This window comes from Gorilla gorilla, chromosome 18 (assembly GCF_029281585.2).
Source record: "Gorilla gorilla gorilla isolate KB3781 chromosome 18, NHGRI_mGorGor1-v2.1_pri, whole genome shotgun sequence".
Lineage (NCBI taxonomy): Eukaryota > Metazoa > Chordata > Mammalia > Primates > Hominidae > Gorilla > Gorilla gorilla.
The window spans coordinates 121,726,869-121,739,585 of NC_073242.2; positions in this window are offsets into that span (position 1 = coordinate 121,726,869).

A 12,717-nucleotide genomic window follows, 5' to 3' on the forward strand; every position below is an offset into this window, starting at 1 on the left:
ATTTCCATGTTCATACAGATGACGGTGTAGTTATTTCCATGTTTTTAGAGATGGCGGTGTAGATATTTCCATGTTTATACTGATGGCGGTGTAGATATTTCCATGTTTATAGAGATTGTGGTGTAGATATTTCCATGTGTAAACAGATAGCTGTGTAGATATTTCCATCTTTATACAGATGGCGGTGTAGATATTTCCATGCTCATTCAGATGGCGGTGTAGATATTTCCATGTTTATAGAGATGGCGGTGTAGATATTTCCATGTTTATACAGATGGCGGTGTAGATATTTCCATGTTTATACAGATAGCGGTGTAGCTAATTCCATATTCATACAGATGGCTGTGTAGATATTTACATGTTCATACAGATGGTGGTGTACATATTTCCATCCTTATACAGATAGCGGTGTAGATATTTCCATGTCCATATAGACGGCGTTGAAGGCGTTTCCATCTTTATACAGATGGCGGTGTAGATATTTCCATGTTTAGAGATACCGGTGTAGTTATCTCCATGTTAATAGGCATAGCGGTGTAGATATTTCCATGTTTATAGAGACAGAGGTGTAGATGTTTCCTTGTTTATACAGATAGTGGTGTAGATATTTCCATGTTTAGAGATACCGGTGTAGTTATTTCCATGTTAATAGGCATAGCGGTGTAGATATTTCCATGTTTATAGAGACAGAGGTGTAGATATTTCCTTGTTTATACAGACAGTGGTGTAGATATTTACATGATCATACAGATGGTGGTGTAGATATTTCCATCCTTATACAGATAGCGGTGTAGATATTTCCATGTTCATACAGATGGCGTTGAAGTCGTTTCCATCTTTATACAGATGGCAGTGTAGATATTTCCATGTTCATGCAGATGGCGGTGTAGATATTTCCATGTTTATAGAGATAGCGGTGTAGTTATTTCCATGTTAATAGGCATAGCGGTGTAGATATTTCCATGTCTATAGAGATAGCGATGTATATATTTCCATGTTTATACAGATAGCGGTGAAGATATTTCCATGTTTATACAGATAGCTGTGTAGATATTTAAATCTTTATACAGATGGCGGTGTAGATAGTGCCATGTTTCTACAGATGGCGGTGCAGATATTTCCATGTTTATACAGATGGCGGTGTAGTTATTTCCATGTTTTTAGAGATGGTGGTGTAGATATTTCCATGTTTATACACATGGCGGTGTAGATATTTCCATGTTTATAGAGATTGTGGTTTAGATATTTCCATGTGTATACAGATAGCTGTGTAGATATTTCCATCTTTATACAGATGGCGGTGTAGATATTTCCATGCTCATTCAGATGGCGGTGTAGATATTTCCATGTTTATAGAGATGGCGGTGTAGATATTTCCATGTTTATACAGATGGCAGTGTAGATATTTCCATGTTTATACAGATAGCGGTGTAGGTGTTTCCATGTTCATACAGAGAGCTGTGTAGATATTTCCATATTTATACAGATGGCGGTGTAGATATTTCCATGTTCATTCAGATGGCGGTGTAGATATTTCCATCCTTACACAGATGGCGGTGTAGATATTTCCATGTTCATAAAGATGGCGGTGTAGTTATTTCCATCTTTTTTAGAGATATCGGTGTAGATATTTCCGTGTTTATACAGCTGGTGGTGTTGGTATTTCCATGTCTATAGAGATGGCGGTGTACATATTTCCATGTTTATACAGATAGTGGTGTAGATACTTCCATGTTTATACAGATGGCTGTGTAGATATTTCCATCTTTATACAGATGGCGCTGTAGATATTTCCATGTTCATACAGATGGCGGTGTAGATATTTCCATCTTTATAGAGATGGCGGTGTAGATATTTCCATGTTTATACAGATGGCGGTGTAGATATTTCCATGTTTATACAGATAGCGGTGTAGCTAATTCCATATTCATACAGATGGCTGTGTAGATATTTACATGTTCATACAGATGGTGGTGTACACATTTCCATCCTTATACAGATAGCGGTGTAGATATTTCCATGTCCATATAGACGGCGTTGAAGGCGTTTCCATCTTTATACAGATGGCGGTGTAGATATTTCCATGTTCATAAAGATGGCGGTGTAGTTATTTCCATCTTTTTTAGAGATATCGGTGTAGATATTTCCGTGTTTATACAGCTGGTGATGTTGGTATTTCCATGTCTATAGAGATGGCGGTGTACATATTTCCATGTTTATACAGATAGTGGTGTAGATACTTCCATGTTTATACAGATGGCTGTGTAGATATTTCCATGTTTATAAAGATGGCGGTGTAGATATTTCCATGTTCATTCAGATGGCGGTGTAGATTTTTCCATGTTTATAGAGATACTGGTGTAGTTATTTCCATGTTAAAAGGCATAGCGGTGTAGATATTTCCATGTTTATAGAGACAGAGGTGTAGATATTTCCTTGTTTATACAGATAGTGGTTTACATATTTCCATGTTTACAGAGATAGCGGTGTAGACATTTCCACGTTTATACAGACAGCGGTGTAGATATTTACATGTTCATACAGATGGTGGTGTGGATATTTCCATCCTTATACAGATAGCGGTGTAGATATTTCCATGTTTATACTGACGGCGGTGAAGACGTTTCCATCTTTATACAGATGGCAGTGTAGATATTTCCATGTTCATACAGATGGCGGTGTAGATATTTCCATGTTAATAGAGATGGCGGTGTAGATATTTCCATGTTTTTATAGATGACGGTGTAGATATTTCCATGTTTATAAACATGGCTATGTAGATGTTTCCATGATTATACATATGGCATTGTAGATATTTCCATGTTCATACAGATGGCGGTGTAGTTATTTCCACGTTTTTAGAGATGGCGGTGTAGATATTTCCATGTTTATACAGATGGCGGTGTAGATATTTCCATGTTTATAGAGATTGTGGTGTAGATATTTCCATGTTTATAAAGATAGCGGTGTAGATATTTCCATGTTTATACAGATAGCTGTGTAGATATTTCCATCTTTACACAGATGGCGGTGTAGATATTTCCATGTTCATACAGATGGCGGTGTAGATATTTCCATGTTTATAGAGATGGCGGTGTAGATATTTCCATGTTTATACAGATGGCAGTGTAGATATTTCCATGTTTATACAGATAGCGGTGTAGGTGTTTCCATGTTCATACAGAGAGCTGTGTAGATATTTCCATATTTATACAGATGGCGGTGTAGATATTTCCATGTTCATTCAGATGGCGGTGTAGATATTTCCATCCTTACACAGATGGCGGTGTAGATATTTCCATGTTCATAAAGATGGCGGTGTAGTTATTTCCATCTTTTTTAGAGATATCGGTGTAGATATTTCCGTGTTTATACAGCTGGTGGTGTTGGTATTTCCATGTCTATAGAGATGGCGGTGTACATATTTCCATGTTTATACAGATAGTGGTGTAGATACTTCCATGTTTATACAGATGGCTGTGTAGATATTTCCATCTTTATACAGATGGCGCTGTAGATATTTCCATGTTCATACAGATGGCGGTGTAGATATTTCCATCTTTATAGAGATGGCGGTGTAGATATTTCCATGTTTATACAGATGGCGGTGTAGATATTTCCATGTTTATACAGATAGCGGTGTAGCTAATTCCATATTCATACAGATGGCTGTGTAGATATTTACATGTTCATACAGATGGTGGTGTACACATTTCCATCCTTATACAGATAGCGGTGTAGATATTTCCATGTCCATATAGACGGCGTTGAAGGCGTTTCCATCTTTATACAGATGGCGGTGTAGATATTTCCATGTTTAGAGATACCGGTGTAGTTATCTCCATGTTAATAGGCATAGCGGTGTAGATATTTCCATGTTTATAGAGACAGAGGTGTAGATGTTTCCTTGTTTATACAGATAGTGGTGTAGATATTTCCATGTTTAGAGATACCGGTGTAGTTATTTCCATGTTAATAGGCATAGCGGTGTAGATATTTCCATGTTTATAGAGACAGAGGTGTAGATATTTCCTTGTTTATACAGACAGTGGTGTAGATATTTACATGATCATACAGATGGTGGTGTAGATATTTCCATCCTTATACAGATAGCGGTGTAGATATTTCCATGTTCATACAGATGGCGTTGAAGTCGTTTCCATCTTTATACAGATGGCAGTGTAGATATTTCCATGTTCATGCAGATGGCGGTGTAGATATTTCCATGTTTATAGAGATAGCGGTGTAGTTATTTCCATGTTAATAGGCATAGCGGTGTAGATATTTCCATGTCTATAGAGATAGCGATGTATATATTTCCATGTTTATACAGATAGCGGTGAAGATATTTCCATGTTTATACAGATAGCTGTGTAGATATTTAAATCTTTATACAGATGGCGGTGTAGATAGTGCCATGTTTCTACAGATGGCGGTGCAGATATTTCCATGTTTATACAGATGGCGGTGTAGTTATTTCCATGTTTTTAGAGATGGCGGTGTAGATATTTCCATGTTTATACACATGGCGGTGTAGATATTTCCATGTTTATAGAGATTGTGGTTTAGATATTATCATGTGTATACAGATAGCTGTGTAGATATTTCCATCTTTATACAGATGGCGGTGTAGATATTTCCATGCTCATTCAGATGGCGGTGTAGATATTTCCATGTTTATAGAGATGGCGGTGTAGATATTTCCATGTTTATACAGATGGCAGTGTAGATATTTCCATGTTTATACAGATAGCGGTGTAGGTGTTTCCATGTTCATACAGAGAGCTGTGTAGATATTTCCATATTTATACAGATGGCGGTGTAGATATTTCCATGTTCATTCAGATGGCGGTGTAGATATTTCCATCCTTACACAGATGGCGGTGTAGATATTTCCATGTTCATAAAGATGGCGGTGTAGTTATTTCCATCTTTTTTAGAGATATCGGTGTAGATATTTCCGTGTTTATACAGCTGGTGATGTTGGTATTTCCATGTCTATAGAGATGGCGGTGTACATATTTCCATGTTTATACAGATAGTGGTGTAGATACTTCCATGTTTATACAGATGGCTGTGTAGATATTTCCATGTTTATAAAGATGGCGGTGTAGATATTTCCATGTTCATTCAGATGGCGGTGTAGATTTTTCCATGTTTATAGAGATACTGGTGTAGTTATTTCCATGTTAAAAGGCATAGCGGTGTAGATATTTCCATGTTTATAGAGACAGAGGTGTAGATATTTCCTTGTTTATACAGATAGTGGTTTACATATTTCCATGTTTACAGAGATAGCGGTGTAGACATTTCCACGTTTATACAGACAGCGGTGTAGATATTTACATGTTCATACAGATGGTGGTGTGGATATTTCCATCCTTATACAGATAGCGGTGTAGATATTTCCATGTTTATACTGACGGCGGTGAAGACGTTTCCATCTTTATACAGATGGCAGTGTAGATATTTCCATGTTCATACAGATGGCGGTGTAGATATTTCCATGTTAATAGAGATGGCGGTGTAGATATTTCCATGTTTTTATAGATGACGGTGTAGATATTTCCATGTTTATAAACATGGCTATGTAGATGTTTCCATGATTATACATATGGCATTGTAGATATTTCCATGTTCATACAGATGGCGGTGTAGTTATTTCCACGTTTTTAGAGATGGCGGTGTAGATATTTCCATGTTTATACAGATGGCGGTGTAGATATTTCCATGTTTATAGAGATTGTGGTGTAGATATTTCCATGTTTATAAAGATAGCGGTGTAGATATTTCCATGTTTATACAGATAGCTGTGTAGATATTTCCATCTTTACACAGATGGCGGTGTAGATATTTCCATGTTCATACAGATGGCGGTGTAGATATTTCCATGTTTATAGAGATGGCGGTGTAGATATTTCCATGTTTATACAGATGGCAGTGTAGATATTTCCATGTTTATACAGATAGCGGTGTAGGTGTTTCCATGTTCATACAGAGAGCTGTGTAGATATTTCCATATTTATACAGATGGCGGTGTAGATATTTCCATGTTCATTCAGATGGCGGTGTAGATATTTCCATCCTTACACAGATGGCGGTGTAGATATTTCCATGTTCATAAAGATGGCGGTGTAGTTATTTCCATCTTTTTTAGAGATATCGGTGTAGATATTTCCGTGTTTATACAGCTGGTGGTGTTGGTATTTCCATGTCTATAGAGATGGCGGTGTACATATTTCCATGTTTATACAGATAGTGGTGTAGATACTTCCATGTTTATACAGATGGCTGTGTAGATATTTCCATCTTTATACAGATGGCGCTGTAGATATTTCCATGTTCATACAGATGGCGGTGTAGATATTTCCATCTTTATAGAGATGGCGGTGTAGATATTTCCATGTTTATACAGATGGCGGTGTAGATATTTCCATGTTTATACAGATAGCGGTGTAGCTAATTCCATATTCATACAGATGGCTGTGTAGATATTTACATGTTCATACAGATGGTGGTGTACACATTTCCATCCTTATACAGATAGCGGTGTAGATATTTCCATGTCCATATAGACGGCGTTGAAGGCGTTTCCATCTTTATACAGATGGCGGTGTAGATATTTCCATGTTTAGAGATACCGGTGTAGTTATCTCCATGTTAATAGGCATAGCGGTGTAGATATTTCCATGTTTATAGAGACAGAGGTGTAGATGTTTCCTTGTTTATACAGATAGTGGTGTAGATATTTCCATGTTTAGAGATACCGGTGTAGTTATTTCCATGTTAATAGGCATAGCGGTGTAGATATTTCCATGTTTATAGAGACAGAGGTGTAGATATTTCCTTGTTTATACAGACAGTGGTGTAGATATTTACATGATCATACAGATGGTGGTGTAGATATTTCCATCCTTATACAGATAGCGGTGTAGATATTTCCATGTTCATACAGATGGCGTTGAAGTCGTTTCCATCTTTATACAGATGGCAGTGTAGATATTTCCATGTTCATGCAGATGGCGGTGTAGATATTTCCATGTTTATAGAGATAGCGGTGTAGTTATTTCCATGTTAATAGGCATAGCGGTGTAGATATTTCCATGTCTATAGAGATAGCGATGTATATATTTCCATGTTTATACAGATAGCGGTGAAGATATTTCCATGTTTATACAGATAGCTGTGTAGATATTTAAATCTTTATACAGATGGCGGTGTAGATAGTGCCATGTTTCTACAGATGGCGGTGCAGATATTTCCATGTTTATACAGATGGCGGTGTAGTTATTTCCATGTTTTTAGAGATGGCGGTGTAGATATTTCCATGTTTATACACATGGCGGTGTAGATATTTCCATGTTTATAGAGATTGTGGTTTAGATATTATCATGTGTATACAGATAGCTGTGTAGATATTTCCATCTTTATACAGATGGCGGTGTAGATATTTCCATGCTCATTCAGATGGCGGTGTAGATATTTCCATGTTTATAGAGATGGCGGTGTAGATATTTCCATGTTTATACAGATGGCAGTGTAGATATTTCCATGTTTATACAGATAGCGGTGTAGGTGTTTCCATGTTCATACAGAGAGCTGTGTAGATATTTCCATATTTATACAGATGGCGGTGTAGATATTTCCATGTTCATTCAGATGGCGGTGTAGATATTTCCATCCTTACACAGATGGCGGTGTAGATATTTCCATGTTCATAAAGATGGCGGTGTAGTTATTTCCATCTTTTTTAGAGATATCGGTGTAGATATTTCCGTGTTTATACAGCTGGTGATGTTGGTATTTCCATGTCTATAGAGATGGCGGTGTACATATTTCCATGTTTATACAGATAGTGGTGTAGATACTTCCATGTTTATACAGATGGCTGTGTAGATATTTCCATGTTTATAAAGATGGCGGTGTAGATATTTCCATGTTCATTCAGATGGCGGTGTAGATTTTTCCATGTTTATAGAGATACTGGTGTAGTTATTTCCATGTTAAAAGGCATAGCGGTGTAGATATTTCCATGTTTATAGAGACAGAGGTGTAGATATTTCCTTGTTTATACAGATAGTGGTTTACATATTTCCATGTTTACAGAGATAGCGGTGTAGACATTTCCACGTTTATACAGACAGCGGTGTAGATATTTACATGTTCATACAGATGGTGGTGTGGATATTTCCATCCTTATACAGATAGCGGTGTAGATATTTCCATGTTTATACTGACGGCGGTGAAGACGTTTCCATCTTTATACAGATGGCAGTGTAGATATTTCCATGTTCATACAGATGGCGGTGTAGATATTTCCATGTTAATAGAGATGGCGGTGTAGATATTTCCATGTTTTTATAGATGACGGTGTAGATATTTCCATGTTTATAAACATGGCTATGTAGATGTTTCCATGATTATACATATGGCATTGTAGATATTTCCATGTTCATACAGATGGCGGTGTAGTTATTTCCACGTTTTTAGAGATGGCGGTGTAGATATTTCCATGTTTATACAGATGGCGGTGTAGATATTTCCATGTTTATAGAGATTGTGGTGTAGATATTTCCATGTTTATAAAGATAGCGGTGTAGATATTTCCATGTTTATACAGATAGCTGTGTAGATATTTCCATCTTTACACAGATGGCGGTGTAGATATTTCCATGTTCATACAGATGGCGGTGTAGATATTTCCATGTTTATAGAGATGGCGGTGTAGTTATTTCCATGTTTATACTGATGGCGGTGTAGATATTTCCATGTTTATACAGATAGCGGTGTTGGTATTTCCATGTTCATACAGATGGCTGTGTAGATATTTCCATCTTTATACAGATGGCGGTGTAGTTATTTCCATGTTCATACAGATGTCGGTGTAGATATTTCCATCCTTATACAGATGGCGGTGTAGATATTTCCACGTACATACAGATGGCGGTGTAGTTATTTCCAAATTTATAGAGATGGCGGTGTAGATATTTCCATGTTTATAGAGATGGCGGTGTAAAAATTTCCATGTTTATACAGATAGCGGTGTAGTTATTTACATGTTAATAGGCATAGCGGTGTAGATATTTCCATGTTTATAGAGAGAGGTGTAGATATTTCCTTGTTTATGCAGATAGCGGTGTAGATATTTCCATGTTTATACAGATAGCGGTGTAGACATTTCCACGTTTAAAGAGATAGCGGTGTAGATATTTCCATGTTCAGACAGATGGTGGTGTAAATATTTCCATGTTTATACAGATGGCAGTGCAGATATTTCCATGTTTATAGAGATAGCGGTGTAGATATTTCCATGTTTATAAAGATAGCGGTGTAGATATTTCCATGTTTATAGACATGGCGGTGTAGATATTTCCATGTTTATACAGATGGTGGTGTAGGTATTTCCATGTTTTTAGAGACGGCGGTGTAGATATTTCCATGTTTATACAGATAACGGGGTAGATGTTTCCATGTTTGTAGAGATGGCGGTGTAGATATTTCCATGTTCATGCAGATGGTGGTGTAGATATTTCCATGTTCATACAGATGGCGGTGTAGATATTTCCATGTTTATACATTTGGCGGTGTAGATATTTCCATGTTTATACAGATGGCGGTGTAGATATTTCCATGTTTATAGAGATGGCGGTGTAGATATTTCCACCTTTATGCAGATAGCAGTGTAGTTATTTCCATGTTAATAAGCATAACGGTGTAGATATTTCCATGTTTATAGAGATAGAGGTGTAGATATTTCCTTGTTTATACAGATATCAGAGTAGATATTTCCATGTTTATAGAGATACGGTGTAGACTTTTCCACGTTTATACAGATAGCGGTGTAGATATTCCCATGTTATTACCGATGGTGGTGTAGATATTTCCATCCTGATACAGATAGCGGTGTAGATATTTCCATCTTTATACAGATGGCTGTGTAGATATTTCCATGTTTATACAGATGGCGGTGTAGATATTTCCATGTTTATAGAGATGGAGGTGTAGATATTTCCATGTTTATACAGATAGCGGTGTAGATATTTCCATGTTTATACACATGGCTGTGTAGATATTTCCATGTTTATACAAATAGCGGTGTAGACATTTCCATGTTTATAGAGATAGCTGTGTAGATATTTAAATCTTTATACAGATGGCGGTGTAGATAGTGCCATGTTTATACGGATGGCAGTACAGATATTTCCATGTTTATACAGATGGCGGGGTAGATATTTCCATATTCATACAGATGGCGGTGTAGTTATTTCCATGTTTTTAGATTTGGCGGTGTAGATATTTCCATCTTTACACAGATGGCGGTGTAGATATTTCCATGTTCATACAGACGGCGGTGTAGATATTTCCATGTGTATAGAGATGGCGGTGTGGTTATTTGCAAGTTTATACAGATAGCGGTGTAGATATTTCCATGTTCATAAAGATGGCGGTGTAGTTATTTCCATCTTTATAGAGATATCGGTGTAGATATTTCCGTGTTTATACAGCTGGTGGTGTTGGTATTTCCATGTCTATAGAGATGGCGGTGTACATATTTCCATGTTTATACAGATAGTGGTGTAGATACTTCCATGTTTATACAGATGGCTGTGTAGATATTTCCATGTTTGTAAAGATGGCAGTGTACATATTTCCATGTTCATTCAGATGGCGGTGTAGATTTTTCCATGTTTATAGAGATACTGGTGTAGTTATTTCCATGTTAAAAGGCATAGCGGTGTAGATATTTCCATGTTTATAGAGACAGAGGTGTAGATATTTCCTTGTTTATACACACAGTGGTGTAGATATTTACATGTTCATACAGATGGTGGTGTAGATATTTCCATCCTTATACAGATAGCAGTGTAGATATTTCCATGTTCATACAGACGGTGTTGAAGACGTTTCCATCCTTATACAGATGGCAGTGTAGATATTTCCATGTTCATACAGATGGCGGTGTAGATATTTCCATGTTTATAGAGATGGCGGTGTAGATATTTCCATGTTTTTACAGATGACGTTGTAGATATTTCCATGTTCATACACATGGCTATGTAGATATTTCCATGTTTATACAGATGGCATTGTAGATATTTCCATGTTCATACAGATGGCGGTGTAGATATTTCCATGTTTATAGAGATAGCGGTGTAGTTATTTCCATGTTAATAGGCATAGCAATGTAGATATTTCCATGTCTATAGAGATAGCGATGTGTATATTTCCATGTTTATACAGATAGCGGTGAAGATATTTCCATGTTTATACAGATAGCTGTGTAGATATTTACATCTTTATACAGATGGCGGTGTAGATAGTGCCATGTTTCTACAGATGGCGGTGCAGATATTTCCATGTTTATACAGATGGCGGTGTAGACATTTCCATGTTCATACAGATGGCGGTGTAGTTATTTCCATGTTTTTAGAGATGGCGGTGTAGATATTTCCATGTTTATACAGATGGCGGTGTAGATATTTCCATGTTTATAGAGATTGTGGTGTAGTTATTTCCATGTTTATACAGATAGCGGTGTAGATATTTCCATGTTTATACAGAGAGCTGTGTAGGTATTTCCATCTTTATACAGATGGCGGTGTAGATATTTCCATGTTCATACAGATGGCGGTGTAGATATTTCCATGTTTATAGAGATGGCGGTGTAGATATTTCCATGCTTTTACAGATGGCGGTGTAGATATTTCCATGTTTATACAGATAGCGGTGTAGCTAATTCCATATTCATACAGATGGCTGTGTAGATATTTACAAGTTCATACAGATGGTGGTGTACATATTTCCATCCTTATACAGATAGCGGTGTAGATATTTCCATGTCCATATAGACGGTGTTGAAGGCGTTTCCATCTTTATACAGATGGCGGTGTAGATATTTCCATGTTCATACAGATGGTGGTGTAGATATTTCCATGTTTAGAGATACCGGTGTAGTTATCTCCATGTTAATAGGGATAGCGGTGTAGATATTTCCATGTTTATAGAGACAGAGGTGTAGATGTTTCCTTGTTTATACAGATAGTGGTGTAGATATTTCCATGTTTAGAGATACCGGTGTAGTTATTTCCATGTTAATAGGCATAGCGGTGTAGATATTTCCATGTTTATAGAGACAGAGGTGTAGATATTTCCTTGTTTATACAGACAGTGGTGTAGATATTTACATGATCATACAGATGGTGGTGTAGATATTTCCATCCTTATACAGATAGCGGTGTAGATATTTCCATGTTCATACAGATGGCGTTGAAGTCGTTTCCATCTTTATACAGATGGCAGTGTAGATATTTCCATGTTCATGCAGATGGCGGTGTAGATATTTCCATGTTTATAGAGATAGCGGTGTAGTTATTTCCATGTTAATAGGCATAGCGGTGTAGATATTTCCATGTCTATAGAGATAGCGATGTATATATTTCCATGTTTATACAGATAGCGGTGAAGATATTTCCATGTTTATACAGATAGCTGAGTAGATATTTAAATCTTTATACAGATGGCGGTATAGATAGTGCCATGTTTCTACAGATGGCGGTGCAGATATTTCCATGTTTATACAGATGGCGGTGTAGTTATTTCCATGTTTTTAGAGATGGCGGTGTAGATATTTCCATGTTTATACACATGGCGGTGTAGATATTTCCATGTTTATAGAGATTGTGGTTTAGATATTTCCATGTGTATACAGATAGCTGT